We start from the raw sequence: 19,539 nt of genomic DNA on the forward strand, positions 1-19,539 counted from the left end.
GTGTACAGGTATATTCAGCGGCAAAGCAAGAAATTGTGTGGAAACTGATCCTTTGCCAGGTGAGTGGTTGGATTTGTGTTAAGTTGCATTGCTAAGCTTGATGAATTTAAGATCAGGAAGACACATTTTTAGAGACCAAAAGGTGGCAGGTGATCAGGGTAGCTTAGTGTCCACCGAGGAGAGTGTAACTCAGGCAAGGCTAGATCCACTGGCACCGATTATTGAGGAGGGTAGTGATGCTGACACTTCATCAGACAAATCCTTCTTCATTATGGGTAGTCAACAGCCAGGAGTTTTCACCTATGATGGACCAATGCCAGGAGGAAGCACCTCCCTAAATCATTTGAATGATTCCAAGTTCACTGTAATCTTCTTAGAAGGAACAAACTCGAGGGGAGCCCTAGTTTATTCTGACTATAGAGGACGCAAGTGTATTTGTATTGAAGAAAGACCGGCTCAGAGACTGGAAATAATTTGAGTCTATGATGATGGAGATAGATTCCGCGACGAAAAGGGGAACCACTATCTGATAGTTAGTAACCCACAGGATTACAATAGATATGGAGATAACGTGGAAAAAGGAAAAATGGTTTCAGAAACTCAAGAACCACCACCAAACATTGATCGACCTGGAGCACTTTTTATGTATGATAAGAAAACAACCAGGGTCTCGACCTATAATGAGAATGTGGGAATTTACAAGCATGAGAGCGAGGGAATAGTCTCTTACTTTCTTTGCAAAGAACCCTACCCAAACGAATTAAGAAAAGACAAGGTTCTTTACTGATTCTCTTATGAAATTGCTATGGGAAAGGATATTGTTTTCGTTGATAGGTACGGACGAGAATACATATGTATTCTCCCAGAGGAGGTAGAAAAGGAAACAGTTCCAGGAGCATCAACATATGCCCCCGAAGAAGTGCCAAGAGCCACCTACACCCCTAGCAAGTCGACAAATCCCTTTTCAGAAGATTATGACACGGCCTCACATTCTACCCGACAGCAGACATTCAAGAACCAAAACCAACCAGCAACCCAACCATCATTGCAGGCATGGCATCAACAAAGTGCAACATTAGAACAAGACCGAAACCGAGATGGTTATCAAGCTGCACGAGGGCTAAGGGATTTACAAGAACCACTACTCTATTCACGGTATCAAGGAGAGAGTAAGCCAAAAACTCAAGGGTCAACAGAGCCTGGAAGACCACCTATAGAACGAGTTCGAAGGGATGAACCATCTCTTGCAAGAACCGTCAGAAATTATGGCTTAGGAGCACCACTGGGAGAGGAACCCGCCTACTACAGAAGGCCAGAGGAGGTATATAGATTGGGACGAGGAGATCCAATGATGAGATTTGTAGACCATCATAGAATTAGACCTTCTCAAGTGCAAAAATGGGTAAACAAGAAATACACGGAAAACATAGATCCTAGAGATCATGTAGCAGCCTTTGTGCGTGTAATTAGAGCTGAAGAGGTGTTAGAGTTCCCTACCCAATTTGCAGGGTTTGGACTAACCCTAGAGGATGACGCTGCTACTTGGTTTGACTCTGAGGAGCGTAGAGACTTTGAGTCTATGGAGGAGGTGTTTGACGAGTTTATCGAGGAATTCTCACAAAGGGGGATAGCTCATAATACAGTCTCACAAATCCATAAATTCAAACAGAAAGAAGGGGAATCTATGCGAAAGGCAGCCCTACGACTAAAAAGATATGTTAAGTTCTACCCTGTGGAAGAACTGCCAACTCAGTCCAGACTTATGCTTATATTTATCCAAGGACTAAGGAATGCAGATCTCCATAAGAACTTACATATGAAGAGGAGCACGACGTTAAATGAGTTAACTAAGGAGGCTCTTTACCTAGTAGACAATTGTGCGGTCTACAAAGAGGGTGAGTTCAAGGATCTCGACGATGATTTATCCTCACAACAAAGTGGAAGCAAGTCTTCTAAGACAGCACCGAAAGGAGAAGTAGCTGTAAACCAGGAGCAGCTTGAGGAGGAAGTGCTAAAAAAGATTAACTTGTACGCCAAACCACAGGCTAAACAGCCCAAGTGGTGTGCTATTGAACAAAAATGGACAAACTATGGGACGGAGGAATGTTATTACAACAAGGGGTACGTGAGAACGATCGTATGCTCCCCAAGCTCAGGTAGCATCTCCTCAAATTCCACCGGTGCCTAGGTATCAAGCATGCAACCTACCAGGACCTGTAGGTATAGAAAGACCACAACCAGTGTTGGGGCAACAACCACCCCTACCAGGATTACGACCAATTGGCATAAGATACACACCAACAGTAACCGAACCAAAAGAGAAGGCTTTGGTGCTTATGCATGCATATTATGAAGATCCTAGTGGATATGCTGCAAATCCTGCCTATTATCCACCGGAAGAACCCTCAACGCCAGAACCACAGAGCATGATAGGAGGTGCAGGACCACCAGTAGATGCACAGGCAGCAGGAGAAGGAAGAGATAGCTTGGATGAACGAACATTGTTGTTCATAGCCAACGAAGGCATGGGCGGGCAGAGACATGCATACCAACAAAGAGGAGCTCAAGGAGCACCTCAACAGCCTAAAGGACCCTGCTACAAGTGTGGTGGAGACCATTGGCTAAGAGACTGTCCTCATGATGAAATCATTAGAGTCAACGCATATTGCACAGAGTGCGGAGTTACTCATTTGATTCCGGATTTCCCTAAGAACCCGAGAAAAGGAGCAAAAACTACCTTGAACATACTGGAAGCAGTGCCTTCCAGTGGAGGGTCAGAAAATGAGACAATCATACCTATTCAGGAAGTAACACGAGCCCAAGCTCAAAGAATGACGAACAAACCCATAATTGAAGAGCCAAAAACCGATGCCCCAAGTTAGAAACGAAAAATCAGAGAAGCACTTGGAAAGCTAGAAAGGCGCGTATGAAAGCCAGGAGAGAACGAGAGCAAACGGCTCTATCCGAGGAGTTAAAACACACAAAGGATAGATTAGGGCGGTTAGAGGATCTAGCTAGCCTCAGCTCACACACTACGGCAACCATAGCACCCAAGGAAATAGCAGAACCCAAAAGTGCAGGAACAGGAGGATCAGTGTTGGCAGAAAAGTTAAATGAGCAATTAGATGCACTTCTAAAAGCTTACGAAGCCATACTAAAAAAGAACCAAACCCAAGAGCAAATATGGATGACTTATCCATGTGCGGAAATAGAAAAATAGAGGTTGGAAATGTGTCGAAAGATGATTGAAACACCTCAATCCTTGATAGAAAACCCGCTTGGTAAACCTGCAAGTTGGCATGAAGTAACAACTCCAACCCCTATCAAACCAACTTTAGAGAAACAAGTAGAAACGAAGAAAAGAATCACGAATGCCTCTGAGTCTAGGAGAGAGCCTATCATAGTGCCAAATACAATGGATGAGACAAGTGAGGGGTTCCAGCCTAAAACAGTGGTAGAAATGGGTAAGGATTGTAACGATCTAGATGACCTGTGGAAGCAAATCCGTGAGGCCAACAAAGCTAACAAGGTGAGTTACCACATGAATAGCATGAGAAAAGAGAAAAATGAGATCTTACCTCCTATTGAAGAATTTGAGGCAAGATCACGAATGAACTTTGATATGCATTCACAAGGGGGAGACCAGGGATCAATCAGTTCGGGGCACAGCTAGCCAGACTCTGTAAAAACTCTACCCTCTTACCAAAGAGAGTATGAAGCCAAGTCTGAGGTGAGAGCAATCCCATCTCAAAGACTGTCTTCTAACAGAGTGATGGATTCACAAGGGTTGATTGAGTTATTGTCCACTCCTGTGGCATGCACAATCACATTAGCAGAACTCCTGAGGTTACGACCAAACATGTGGACCACCGTAGGCAAATGCTTAGAAAAATTTGGAGTAAAAGACCCCACCTCAAAGCTTCAAGAAGGGATCAGAGAATTGGACAGGCTTCAACTAAACACTAGGCCAGTACCTTTAAACAAGGTCGAAGAATATTGCAAGGGAGAAGATGGAAACACCACGCTACCAGTAGAATTCCAAGGAGTATTTTTCAGAGCTATTCTTGACAGTGGAGCAGGAGTCGCTATTGCCACTAAGGAAATCTGGAAAAAATAGAGAAAACCAGCTTTGAGAGCTACCATAATGAAATTGCAATTGGCAGACGGGTTCATGGAAAAGCCTCTAGGACTCTTAGAAAGAGTAATTGTCACTTCATGCGGAATCGAGTATGAGCATACATTTGCAATAGTCGATTTCGACAAAAAGAACAATTACGAGATCATCTTGGGAAGACCATTCATGAGGCAATTAAAGATGGTCCAGGATTGGGGTTATGACCACATATACCTCAGACATGGTGAGACTACAACCAGAATTCACTTAAAAGACCATAGTTACAAAGATGTGAACCAGACACCAGTGGAAGAGTTTGATTCAGCTACATTAGCAGGGTCGGAACTCCCAGCCTGGTTAGGGCAACAAAAAGAGCTATGGATGTACGGAGCTTCACATTGTGGGAGCTTAAAAAGAGAGGAATGCGTCTTAGAAAGAATGATTGAGGACAAGGATTATATTTCGGAGCCTTTTCCTGAAGATGCTTTGGAACCTCTGAAATGGGAACACATACTAGCAACATTGGATGTCTGTACCATTACAGATAGCCCAACGACAAAATTTTGCGATAAGGATGGCTATGATGTGCTACCCTATTACATGGTAAGCATTATACCAGGAGGAGATGAGTTTGTAGAACCACCAGAACAAGAAGAGTTTTATAACTCCTCTGAGCATCTGGAGGTAAATAACGATGCAGATAAAGAGTGTTCAGACAACTCAAGCGAGAGTGGGGAGAAAACAGAGAATATCAAGTTTTATGATTTTGCCAATCAGCACCCTAGACGCCAGGAATGCTATAGGAAAAAACGAGCAGAAAACAAAATGAGAGAAAACCTGATGCCCAGGATAAAAGATAAAACTCACTATCTAATGCTTGTCAAAGCAGAGGACCGTATAAAAGACCAAATATCAGGGAGATTCTCGAGAGTGCGAAGGGAAAGAACGCAAGAGGAAATAAAACAAGTACGAAAAGCTAAAACGAAAACAAAATCACAAAAATCAAAACAAGACACAACAAAAGACCCAGAGTGGACGAAACTGACGCGTAAAAAGAAATACCAAGAACTAAAACGGTCTTTACGAGAGGTATGGACTACTGAGGGAGAAAGTGATGGTAAGGAGGAGTCAGAAAAAGGAAACATGAATGTACCATCACACTATCGGAAATTCACCATCTAGGACAAAAAAATCATAATGACACCACTAGTCAGGGAAAGAATAAACCAGGAATCTTACGATGGGCCGAAAAATGCAAAACGGATAGACCTCGCTGAACCAGGTGAGAAGCCTCAGCCGGTCTATATAGCAACTGATTTAGAGCCTGAAGAAGAAGAACGGCTAACACAACTTCTCAAGAAGCTTAAAGATGTGTTTGCATGGTCCTACAAAGACCTCAAAGGAGTTGATCCATCGATATGTCAACATACAATTCCTTTGAAATCCAATGCCAAACCTAGCAAACAACCTCCTTATACATATAATGACACATTTGCTAAGCGAATCAAAGAGGAGATTGACAAGCTGATGGATGCGGAATTCATCTATGAAATCGAGCATACAGATTGGGTGTCACCCATTGTGGTTGTCCCCAAAAAGAATGGAAAACTGCGAGTGTGTGTGAACCTCAAAAAAGTAAATGCAGCCACCATAAGGGATAATTATCCCTTGCCGATCACAGAACATGTACTTGAGAGGGTGGCCGGGAAACGAGTTTATTCCTGTCTAGATGGGTTTTCAGGGTATAACCAACTGGCAATTGCAATAGAGGATCAACACAAAACAACGTTTGCCACAGAATGGGGAATATATGCGTATAGAGTTATGCCTTTTGGCTTAACTAATGCCCCAGCTACCTTTCAAAGGTTAATGACACACCCGTTCAAAGAATACCTAAGAATATTCTTAGAAATATACATGGATGATCTTTGTGTACACTCTCTTCTACGAGAGGAACATATTGACCATTTGCAAAAGGTATTTGAGAAGTGCAAGACATATCGAATCTGTCTTAACCTAAAAAAGTGAATTTTTATGGTTAGGCAAGGCCACATCTTAGGACACATTGTCTCAAGAAATGGCATAACCACTAACCTAGACAAAATCAAAGTCATAGTAGACCTGCCCAGGCCTACTAATGCGAAACAAGTGAAATCCTTCATGGGACACTGCGGTTATTATCGAAGATTCATATATATGTATGTAGTCATTGCACAACCTCTGTATCATTTGTTAGTTAGTTTCGACTGGACTGAGGAGTGTGAAACTTTATTTCAAAGGCTGAAGGAAAACCTTGTATCAGCACCTGTACTTAAAGCAACGGATTGGAAAAAGATATTCCATGTTCACATTGATGCATCTGCATATGCAATCGGGAGTATTCTAGCTCAACCTGGAGACGAAACAATGGATTTTCCAGTTTTTTATACAATCTGACAGTTAAATAATGCGGAAAAGAACTACACAACCACCGAAAGAGAGGGGTTATGAATGATTTATGCTGTAAAGAAATTTCGGCATTATTTGCTTGCAAATAAATTTGTGTTCTTCACAAATCATCAAGCTCTTTTGTATCTGGTAAATAAACCATGCAATACAGGGAGAATTGTACGATGGTTTATTATATTGCTAGAGTTTGATTTCACAATGGTGGTCAAAAAGGGTAAAACTCATCTACGAGTGGATCATCTTTCAAGGCTACACAACAGGGAAGCTCTTGAAGGAGTAGATGATGACATACCAGATGCTTATCTTTTCAATATTGAAATGATACCCAAATGGTCTCAGGAAATTGTTAGCATTATTTCCTTTGGAGGAAGGTTTGATAACAAGGAAGACAGATCCAAACAACAAACAATTCGACAAACAAAAAACTTCCAGTTGATTGCAGGACGGTTGTATCATCTTGGATTGGACCAAATTCTACGATTATGTATAAATCCGGAGAAATTCGAGTGTTATCTTGAAGAAGCACATGTCCAGGATTGTGCATTTCATTGTTCAACAATGAAAACACACCAGAGACTGCAACAATTGGGGGTTTATTGGCCAACTATGTATACTAACACACATTCTTATGTTAACAATTGTACTATATGTAGTGCCAAACGACCAATGGATCACGCGACATTGTTTCAGGTAGACATTGCACCTACATGGAGTCAATATATCATTGATTTCTTAACCACAAGGACGTTTCCTGAAAACATAACAAGAGCATGGAAAAGGGCTATAGAGCTGGAGGCTCGCGACTTTAGTTTAATTGGGAACCAACTCTATAAGCGAGGAAAGGACAATCAACTTAGAATCTGTGCAAGTGAAAGTGAATACCTACTGATTCTAGAACACGCACATGGCGGAATAAGTGGAGGCCATTTTTCAGGCAATAAGATGGAAAAAATTGTCTTAACCGCAAGAATATGGTGGCCTACATTGCATATGGATGCTGAAGAGTTTGTAAAGCGTTGTGACGCTTGTCAACGCACCAAGGTGCCGATAAAGAGAGATGAGATGCCACTACGGCCAATGATGGGAGCAAGGGCATTTGAAAAATGGGGCATTGATTTTGTGGAGCCTATTTCACCCCCTGAATATCGCACCCATACCCAATATATCATTGTGGCCACGGACTATCTCACAAAATGGGCAGAAGCCAAGGTAACACAAAAAGCAGATACACGAATCACTGCACAATTTCTATATGAGAATGTCTTTGTACGATACGGGTTACCAATAGAAATTGTCAGTGATTGAGGGACACATTTTCTTAATGAAGTCATTGAATATCTGCTAAAGGAATTCATGGTCATACATAGAAAATCTGCTCCATATCATCCACAAGCAAATGGACAAGCTGAGGCCACAAATAAAACACTGTGCACTGTTCTAACTAAAATTGTATCAGAGTTGAGAACAGACTGGGATCAACAGCTACACTCAACACTATGGGCATACATGGTAGCTTACAAAACATCAATAGTAACGACACCGTACAATATGGTGTTTGGCCTAAATGCTATATTACCCATAGAGTTTTTAATTCCAACTCTACAAATAGCAAAACTCTTAGAATGGACATGGCATGAGCTCTCTTCAAGAATAGATGATCTTGAAAAGCTCATTGAACTTCTCTTACGAGCTGTAGCTTCGATCTATGCTACGTACGAAAGAGTTCAAAACAGGTGATTATGTACTTGTTTATACCTTGAAGCAACATGCCAAGAAACTTAAGAAGCGAGGGATGGGACCCTTTGTGATTAGTGACCTATCACAAAGTGGAGCTGTCAAGCTTGCTACATTAGCAGGAGAAGAAATGCCAAATTGGATTAGTGGGTGTCGATTAAAGAAATATCATTTACCACTAACACAGGATATGCTTCAACAAATCCATCAAGAAAAACAACGGATGAAGGAGAAATAGAGGGTACGAGAAGAAGCCCAAGCAGAAGCAAAAGAACGCATTGCAAAAAGACGGCTTCTACGACAAAGACAACAATGTGGATCACCATTGCAAATAAATGCTATTCGACTAACGAGTTTTGATGAAGACACAGTGGAGTCAATAATTGCAGTCAAAGTGGGTAGCAATCAAGTTGAATCGACGGCATTGCTTGATTCTGGAGCTCAAGCAAACCTAATCTCCTACAAGTTATACAAACAGCTCAAGCCCATAGGTCAACTACATCCTACTCCACAAGTGCTGGAAAGTAGTACATCACATTCACTAAAAACATTGGGCTGGACTATATTGCATGTACAAGTACATCAATATATTTACCCACACAAGTTCTATGTGGTTGAGGATGAAAGCACACAACACCCCATGTTGTTGGGACAACCTTGGCAAAAAGAGTATAATGTACAGATAGATTGGAATACGGATGCAGTCAAAATTCAGCATGCACAAGAACAACAAGTGGTAGCCTTTGCTCAGCAACCCCGGAACAATCAGTTGCCAGCAATGCAATCACTGGACAAAGAGCCAAAAGGAAGGGTGTCACTAAAGAACAAAATGATACAGAAGGCTAACAAACAGGGAACTGTCAACCATGTTCACTACAAGTATAAAAAGTCACCGACCGCAGTGAAGAGATCAAGGTTACAAACATGAGAAAGACACGTATGGGTGCAGAAGGAAAGAGGTGACACGGCAGACAAACCACAATACAACAGAAGAAATCAAAAGGAGAAGACAATTCAACCAATAACCAAGGGAATAAAACAGATATGGATTTCAAAGAAAATGCTCAGCAACAACTTAAATGCGACTCGCATTTGGATCCCGAAACCAAAGCAACAGGAACTCCCTTCCGTACAAGCAACATCGAAAGGCAGACAAACACAACATAAGAAACCGGCCAACCAATTTATGTGGGTGCCAATCAGCAGCAAGACAATGACAACCGGGGAAGTAGCAATAAACCTACAAAAACTTGCCAAGCAAAGCTACAAATGGAAAGCAAAAGAGACAAAGTCTATGACCAATTCCACCATGAAAATTCTCTCCAAGGAGATGACTACGGCCATGTCGAGAGTAGCGGCGAACCTCGCGACTGTTGTAAGAAAAACGATCAAACAAAGAGAGGTAGAGTTACAAATTTTTCTTGCAAAGAAAATCTTCTGACCAAATTCAGAACAAACAGGAAACCTCGACGGCGAATGCCCATAAGCATCTTGCTTATACCTTCCTCTTGCACAACATTAATTTTTCCATGCATTGACCGAGTATGCATTATATAGGGCCACATTACACGGCCAAGCATTAGCACAAGTTTTCAACCCATGCATGACACATACACCGAGGCGATACCTTGTCGTCCGTGAGGACTCCGGCTAGGAGGGGGGGAGGCATTCTCAAATGCGGACCCAATGACAAAAAGAGCAAAAAAGGGCAAAAAAGGGCATGTTTTTCGACTATTTAAAAGGGTTGTTGTTTGATTGCAAAATTTTCTGGACTAACAGTACATATGCCCTTAAACAACATTAATCTACAAGTATATGGGGCCAAACGCCAAATCAAGCCCCTAGGTGTGTATATAAGTAAAAATAGCCATTTTCAGGCAAAATATTGAAAACACGGAGAAATCCAGCCATAAAAATTGCATGTGAGTGTATATAGTGTTTTGCGGTGATTTTTTTGATTTATTATGATTTTTGGGGATTTTTTTTGGGTTTAATTTGCTATTTTTCTTTTAATTTTACTAATTTTTGGCAGAAAAACTTCAAAAATACAAAAAGCGGGTGAAAAAAGGTCATAATGAAAAACAAAAAGTATGGGGATGATCAGTGACTATAGGACAACCTACGGTACATTGGCGGTGCAATTATGAGACTGGAGCGAAAAGCGTGTTTTGGCCAGATTTTGACCGAAACGTCAAATTTCTCGTAAACTGGGCAAATGGAGTCCAAATCAAGAAATTTTTGAGCCTAAAAACCGCATCTCGCAAGAAGTTGGGAGCACATGTCAAATTTCATGAAAAGTGGTTCGGGGACCCCCATTATAAGAAATTCTCACTTCATTTTAAGCTCATTTCCACTATTGACTTTTGAGAGAGAGCTTCTGCCACCTAGAGCAAACGGAACTTCCAACAGCTTCTACGACGCGCACGACTACCCGACGGGCTCCAGACATGAGAGGTAGGCTCACCACCTTGAGCTTTTCGTGCATGTTTGTCGTTTTGTCGTGAAAACTAGCGTAGGGTTCACACATAAAGCGGGCAGCAGAGACCTACAAGTAGAAGTGACCACCTAATGGCTAACCCAAAAGCAATGACACTTCATCGGCAGCTTACCCTAGCATGGAGACCACTTTTGGATGACCAAAGGCAGTAAAAAACCATCGGGAAAAACCCTAATTCCTAGAGCCCCGCAAGAGGCCACCAAATGGGAAATCGGTGGATAGGCGCCCAAATGCTACCAAAACTCATGGGTAGGAACATCTCGACATGCTCGACAAGTGTATATATCCCACATGGCTATACGGTGACCCGAAGCGGCACTAAACTTCAAAAATGGCATTAGACACACAAAGTGTCAAATAGCTCTCGCGGCCAAACCGCATGTCCGTTTGCCACCAAGCTTCACAAGCAACTTTCCTAGACCATCAACAACCAAGTCCTATGGTGGTAGACCACCACAAGTCATCGAAGACATGTAAACGCAACCATGAGTTCTTCTAGAGCGACAAATTGCCAAACGGAGCTCCGGTGAAGCCAAAGTCGACAAAAACCATACGGCAAGGATCCCCAAGGGATCGGGAAGCTATGGAGACCAACATCAAGAAATTTCATCGCCGAAAAGCACTCCAAAAGTCAGAAAACGGCTCGGAGGCTTTGAAATACACACAGGGAGTTACTTTCTATCTATTTGACTTTTTTGTTGAAATAGGGCTTAAAAGGGACTCAGGGGGACTAAGGACAGGCGCCAGTAGCAGTCTCCACAAAAAATTCATCAAGAGACATCCTACGTGTAGGATGTCTCAAAGCCATTTCTGGGCACCAATCCCAACATCTCTCATCACACAAAGTTTCTGAATAGCCTTTACATGCTAGCCACCAAGTTTCATCACATTTGGACAAAAATTGACCTCATATGCATGAAAAAACGCAAAGTCAAGGCATAGAGGCAATAATGGGCCATAGATAGACCTACCAAAACTTGTCCAAATCACATGAAAATTGCACAATACATTCATAGGCACATGGCCAACCAATCTGTGTGGTCACATGTAAAAAATGATGAAATAGACATCCTACGTGTAGGATGTCTAAATGACATTTTTGGCCCACAGATGGTGTCTTTCAATTCCATATCTCTTCATATCACCTTCAAGAGCTCATATGTCAAGTTTCAAGCCATTCCCATCACTTTTGGCCCCTAACACATCAAAGATGCACTTTTTGAGCCCAAAAACACTACACAGGGTCTTACCAACACCAATTCTTGTCCAAAACAAAATCCAAGAGCATGGCCGTGTTCCACAGGCCAAGAGCTACCCATAGAACAAATCTCAAGCTATTTTGATGAAAAAGACATCCTACGCGTAGGATGTCTCCAAGTCAATTTTGACCTTCTGTGCAAGAAATGACATCATGGGAGCCATTACCATGGTGCAAGGAGCCCATATATCAAATTTCAACCCATTTGAATATCATTTGCCACCTGTTGTGGACATCCTACCCAAGTTGTGAGCCTAAAGCCTGAATCTGCTCAAAAAATGCACTTTTTGAGGCCCAAACCCAATTCCAATCACATAGCCATGTTCATCAAGCCAAGGGCCACCAGCCTGCCAAGTTTCACCAAAAACTGATGAAAAAGACATCCTACACGTAGGATGTCTAAATGATAAATTTTGGCCAAAGTTATACTGTGAGCACATGCATGGTTTCCCAAGTTTCTTTTAAGTTTTATTTTCAATTTTCAAGTCATTTGGACAGTTAAAACTCAGTTTCTCAGCTAATATGGAAAAAATGCTAACTTTGGACTACTGAGTGCAACAGGATCCATGGCAGCCAAATACCCGGCCAAGAAGAAAAGGATGACAATAAAAGACTACTTGGAAGAAGTAGAGCCCTTTGTCATCCCAGAAGGAACTCTGAAGCCAACCAACACGTGGATCCAGGAGGATTTGCTAGAGTCAAATGATCTGAAGATCTACCAAGGCGTGTTCAAAGATACTGAAGGAAATGCAATAGAGTTTGTCAGAAGCAAGATGGTAGAGTACCTGGAGAAGATAGATCTCCATAACTATTTTGAAGCTGTGCCAGCTGGAATTGACATAAAAAGAGTATGGAAGCTTGTGACCACTATCAAAGAAGATGGAGTGGCCAGAGTTACAGATCTACAAGGCAAGCCAGACACTGTGATTGTAATCATAGAGAGAGTGATAGCAGCAATACTAGACCTCACCAACAAAGGGGATAGTGTAACCAAAAGAAGAGATGAAGTCAAGGTATACTTTGAAAAGAAGAGCAACTACACCTTTGAAGACATTGCAAACCCTAAAGTGGCTATCATGAGCCAGCTTTACAACCAGTATTTCCACATGTGTATAAAGCGGTCACAGAAGTACAGAATGCTGCCTGGAGTAATTGCCAAACCCTTCACCTGGGCAATGCAGAAGAGCAAGCCAAAGGTGATCAACTATGCTGTCTATATCCATGATAATCTGGTGAAGATGGGCAACAAGAACCCCACCTACATTGTGCCGGGTGAGCTGATAACGAAAGTGGTTTATGGGGCATTGCACGCCAAGGGAAGATGGCCTGACCCTCCATCACAGAATGACTGGCTAAGGCTCAAGGAAGATAAAGAGGATGAACCGCCCAAAGCACCCAGGGTAGAAACACGTTTGAAGCGCCGGTTAGAGACCGTGCAAGAGGAGCAGCCAGAGTTGAAGAAAGGAAAGAAAGAAAATGTACAAGTGCCGATCAAAGAGACAAAATCACAGAAAGCGGCACGGCTAGAGCGGCCAATGGAAAGCTTCAGAGCCGAAAGAGCCCTCAAGGGAGATTTGAGCAAGCTATGGAAGTCATCAGTAGAGGCCATGTCGGGATCATCCCAAAGGGTACACAAAGATAGGTTTGAAGATTATATAAAAAAATTTGAGATCCTGGATGCTACGGCAGAAAACATCCCTAACATCCCATTTACAGAAGAAGAAGTGGATGAAGTAAGACGGTGAGTGGCATAAAATGGTAACCATCTTTTTGCAACATTTGTCAGCCTACTCAACGTCCTCTTCCTCATATGTGTATATATTTTTCTACGCTACTAAGTTATCTAGAGTAAATTCCCCCTCTTCGTTTAACCTTTGTGGCGACACCTACATTATACTCTTCCCAAAAATGTCACCTTAGTCATATATTTATATTACCACCCTTTTCTTTTTTGCTTTGTAAATAGAATAAGCATACAATAACCAACTATATACCCCCAAACTTTCTTACCTCTTGTGAATTAGTAGTAGAAAAAAAATATATCCATCTTCCACCCCATATAGATAAATTCCCATAGAAATCAACTCTCCACTTGTCTTTACCAAAGATTATGGTCCCTCTCTACAAGTCTTCTATGCCCCCTACATAGGTGGCCCAATATCTCTTAAGAATATACATATAGTTTCTCTCCTTTCAAAAAGACTCCAATTGTATATTCTTTTCACAAGCAAATAATATTGGGCCCTCCTCTATTTGTTTAAGCATCATAGCCTTTTGAAAAAGCATGATTCCCCTTGGATGCATACAAGCAAAGGGCCCATACAAGTAGACTTGGAAGCAAAAGGTTCCCTAGCCTAGTGTGGACCTTCCAAACCGAATTCCTTGGTGCAAGGGCGTGAAGAATAGTCCAAGTTCATATCAAACATGTTGAGAAGGTCAATTTTGCCTTTGGAAGCATGTCATTCCGAGCTACAGGTAAAAAGTTATGGTCAAAATAGTGTAAATCTGTCAGATTCGCAGCAAAAGGGAACTGTAAATCAAGTAAATCAAGAGAGTGAGATCTTGTTTTTCCCCTACTCATCTTCTAGAAGAGCAATGAGTGTTCAAGGTCACTTGCATGTGATGGGACCAACCTAAAGATGCTTTCTAAATGCCAAGACAGACAAGTTGAGATACCCCGCAGGAGCCACCCGTAGGGCCTCATGGTGGGGCCCACCTACATTATGCACCCCTATGGAGCCTTCACGGTCTAAAATGATATTTTTGGTGAATAAATAGTCCCTTTTATGTCCAATATTCAATGAGTGGTCAAAGGACACTTAATTAGGTCTAATCACTTACTCTAATTAAGTGTAGCATAATCCCACTCCTACACAACTATAAATAGCCCCCCTTGGAGAGACTCAAGGACACACACCTATATTTTCAAATTCATGTTGTTTCTTGATCAATAGTAGAGAAAACCCCAACTCCCCCTCTTTCACATCCTCCCTCCTAACCCTCCTCTTTGGAGGAAGTGCAAACTCTATTCTCCACTCTTTCCATCCTACAATATCTTACTCCATCAACCCAATAAATCATTTGTAGCACCTCAATAACTTGTAAATACATCATGATCTCTCTCATGGTTATGTTAATGATCATGAAATCATCTTCAAAACTTTCAAGTGTCGCAATTCGTGATGGTTAGCCACCGTCTGTCCTCCCCTTAAAAGGTGTGCGAGAAATCAAGTAAGTGTTCTATTCTCAATTTACCATTGGTTTGTTTCTCCACACTTATTCAATTGGTCTAAAGAAATTTCTCACTCCAACTCTCTTTTGATTCATTACATATACATGTGGCTACCTCTCATGGTGATTTTATATGTGTCACGGCATTGCATAGATGGAGACGAGCTCTCTATGCAAAGTGTGTTAGTTTGATGTAAGTGATTCTCTTGTGTGTTTGAGAGGCAAGTCTTGTGCGCATGATTTTTTGATGAGTGCTTGAGAGAGGAAGAGTTTGGATGTATTATGGGTATTCTTATGGGGAGAAGGTGAATGCTATTCCACAAATTGCATATTTCATTTTGATGCACGGCATTGGGTTGCATAATCGTTGATGGTGTTCAAGTGTCAAAAGTGTATATAGAGTAAGGGGGTTTTCAAAGTGTGTTGCTTGAGTGGGTGAGTGCAAGTGTTATTTTGATTGGTTTCCTTCTCCACTCCCAAAAGAAGGTGGTGCCCCAAGTAGTGTGCGTACCTCTTTACGAACATTTTGTGAGGGTAGGCCCATTGGTTTGGGTTTAGAGGCCCCATTTCAAAAAGCTCGCCCTCATAAAGTGGTGCCCCCACTGAGGAACATATTTCCAAGTTACCTTCAAATTTTTTAGTGATGAACAATGGAGTTCCCATCTATCCATTTCATTTTGCACAACATATTAGAGTAAATGTTCATATAGATAGAAAAGTCTTTTCCAGCAACGCATTGTTTTTATGTTTGGTGCAGAAAGACTTAGAGAAATACTGGCATCACCCAATCCAATTATACTTCAAATCATCAATTATGAAACTTCTTTTGATGTTCACATTTTCATTTTGTTTTAAAGGCAGGAACAAGGAGTGGTGAAGGGGTGCTCAAGGGCCATATGAAGGAACGAGGTCTTCAAACCAACAACGAGGAGTAGCACATGAATCACGATCAAAACAATGAACCTTTTAGGCCTATTGCTCGGCAATCCATTCATATAATCATTGCAACTAAGTTTAGGTTTCAATCTATCATAAGGAGGATATTTGGATCCACTCACCTCAATGAAATCAATGCTTCAATTAATCCATTTATTCTACCTATGATAAAGTACGAATTAACAATGGATGTGTACATCTTCATTTTAATGTAATCAGATTTATAGTGTCAATAATCTTGTGCGGCCCGTAAGAGAAAAGTTTCTTTAGAAAAAAGAGATTTCAAAAAGTCTAAACAAAATGTCATGTTCTTTTCCCACATTCTATGCAAGAAGTGGGGAAGATGCGCAAGAGTTTCTTGACAACTTGGAGATGGCACATCTCATATCCGGGAGAGATGAAGAGGAAGTAAAGCTACGAGCCTTCCCGTTGGTTCTAAAAGCAGAAGCTAAAGCATGGTATGAGACCTTGCAACCCCAAATCAAGTCCAATTGGGAGAGACTACGAGCAAGCTTCCTCTCCAAGTTCGGGCAAGGTGATACTTCTGAAGGACTATGGAAATGTCTTATTGGACATAAGCAGGTATCACTTGAAGACTATCCCTCTTATGAAGCAACCTTTGTCAATCTATGGGGTAGGTGGGAGGCTACATTAGAAAATCATGGTGGTGCACCTAACTTTCTAAAAAAAGAGAGATTCATGGTTGGCTTGTATCCACTTTTAAAGGCTAAAGTAGAGCTAAAATTCCCATCCACCTTCAAAGAAGCACGTGAGGTAGCCATCATCAAGTTTAGAAAACTACACTTCCAAGCACATAGAGCAAGGGGTTTGAATGAAGTAAGTGAGAGGGAGTCTTCACAAACCATGGAAGCACCAATTAGGGCCCCACTTGCACAATCTTCACAAATAGGAGATAACTCTCAACAAGAGGTTTTACAAAGGCTAACTCAACAGCTTGAGAACCTCACTCTGAATCTAGTACAAGGCCTACCTCAACAACGACAACCAAGAGAAGGGAATCGCAATCAACGAAGACAAGCTCAAGAGTTGCGATGTTGGAATTGCAATGAAATGGGCCATGGCATGTACAATTGTCCACATCCAAGGCGACTTCCGGGAGACATATATCCCCTCAGACCGCCTCCTCTCACTGTGCAGCAAGAACAAGCACAAGGCCCACAAATCCTTCGTCGACCACCACCACCAGCAAATATACCTCCCGTCCCACATGAGGAGGAAGAAAGAGGAGTCAACATCATCAAGCTAGAAGAGGTAATAGATGAGCATACTCTAAAATTTGATGTTATGCCGGCAGAAAAACGCACAAGAGCACATGATAAGGATGAAGACATGAGAAGTGAAGGAACAAATTCAGCCAGAAGGGATAAGAAGAAGAAGTCAAAGATGGAAGAAGCTGAAAGTAGCAGGAAGAAAAGATCAAGGCAAAAGGAAATTGGTATCAACGACTTCCCATTGGGAAAGGAGCTAGAGCCTTACAACATCCTGGAGGATTTACAAACCCAAAAGCCAAACATTTCATGGCCTCAACTTCTACACCTATCAGCCAAAGTAAGAAGTCAATGGCCAAAGTTGGTAAGTACAAGAATTCCAAAAAAGAAATCAAATCTTTCCATTAAGGTTGTGGCCTCAAAGCTACAAAAATATGTGGAACCCATTGTGGATGCTTACATAAGGGGTAAAAAGGTGTCTAATGTATATGTTGATGGTGGAGCTCAAATGTGTGTGATCACGAAAAAATCAATGAACAGGTTAGGGCTTGAAATTACAAAGTCCTCTAATTGTCAAGCTAGGCTAGCCAACAACTCAAGTGTGAAGTGTTTGGGGATCATTGAAAATGTAAAAGTCTCTGTATGTAACATAGATGCACGAGTGGATATGTATGTCATGCCAGCTAAGGGGGAGGGCTATCCCATCATCCTAGAGAGGCCTTGGCTCATTGCTGTGAATGCAAATCAAAAATGGGGAAGTGGTCGTTTGATTCTTAAGAAGGGTCAACCGGTGGTGTATGATTGGCGAGAAGGAAAGCAACTAGATATCAACTATGAAACCACGACAGATGAAGAGAGCGAGGAGGAGAGTCCTTACTCAAGTGATGAGGAAGCATCAACCAGTGAAGAGGAGTCTTCTTTGGAGGTAATGGGAATTGTATTCAACGCCAACACTCAAGATGTTCAAGTAGAAGAAAAGCCAACAGACAATCACACACGAGGGGATGAAAGATGCCACCACCTTGAAGAAGGATTTGAGAAGATGCTTGCAAAAGATCTTACTTGTGAGGAGAAGAGGTCCTACATCAATATGTTCAGGAGGTATCCCAATTTGTTTATCACTGACTACTCACAAATAAGAGGTGTAGATGTAATAGAGCATCGAATTGAATTGAAACCAGGGACCAAACCCGTGGCTCAAAAGTTAAGGCGACTAGGATCTGTGCAACAAAAGGCTCTCCTACAAGAAGTGAATCGACTCTTGAAGGCTGGCTTCATCTATCTAGTATCCAACTCCGAATGGGTATCACCTATTGTAGTCACTCCCAAGAAGAATGGTAAGTGGAGGGTCTGCGTGGATTACAAACCCCTCAACGCTGCGACAAAGAGGGACCACTTCCCTCTCCCTTTCCAAGATGAAATTTTGAATGAAGTAGCAGGTCACGAATGCTACACTGTGTGTGATGGGTATTCAGGATATTTTCAAATTAGAATAGCAGAAGAGGACTAACCAAAAACCACCTTCATTACACCTTGGGGATGTTTTGCATTCAGAGTAATGCCTTTTGGGCTCACCAATGCTCCTAGCACCTTCATGAGATTCACAATATTTGTATTTCAGCCATTCTTTGGAAAATCTATAAGAGTCTTTATGGATGATTTCTGTATTTATAGTTGTAGATCACTTCACTGCCAAAAGGTTGAAGAGGGGCTTAAGAGGCTCCATCAATTTGGGGGACAACTCAACCCAGAGAAGTGTCATATCGGTGAATCTCAGGTGGTTTTGCTAGGCCATGTGGTTTCTTCACAAGGAATTCAAGTGGATCCCTCTAAAGTAGAGGCCCTTTTGTCATTATCTCCACCAACAACAACTAAGGAGCTAATGACCTTCAACCACAAAGTGAGGTACATGTCTCGCTTCATCCATCTCCTAGCAGAAGCCATCGCCCCTTTGCATAGGTTGGCAAGACAATCTACATTTGAATGGGGGAGGGAACATGCAAAATGTTTTGAGGAAGTGAAGGGCATTCTTAGCTCTCTCCCAATCCTAATGCCACCAGATCCAAAGGAGACCTACTATGTCACTCCAAGT

The 19,539-nt window shown here is 41.8% G+C and overlaps 1 pseudogene; it reads left to right on the plus strand.

The window, feature by feature from the left end:
- The first annotated feature begins 586 nt into the window (after window positions 1-586).
- The window catches only part of LOC147436152 (uncharacterized), a 41,569-nt pseudogene continuing 22,616 nt past the window's right edge, over window positions 587-19,539 (plus strand).

Source organism: Adiantum capillus-veneris, chromosome 18, assembly GCF_014529385.1.
Source record: "Adiantum capillus-veneris isolate H3 chromosome 18, ASM1452938v2, whole genome shotgun sequence".
In the NCBI taxonomy this organism is placed as follows: Eukaryota; Viridiplantae; Streptophyta; class Polypodiopsida; order Polypodiales; family Pteridaceae; genus Adiantum; species Adiantum capillus-veneris.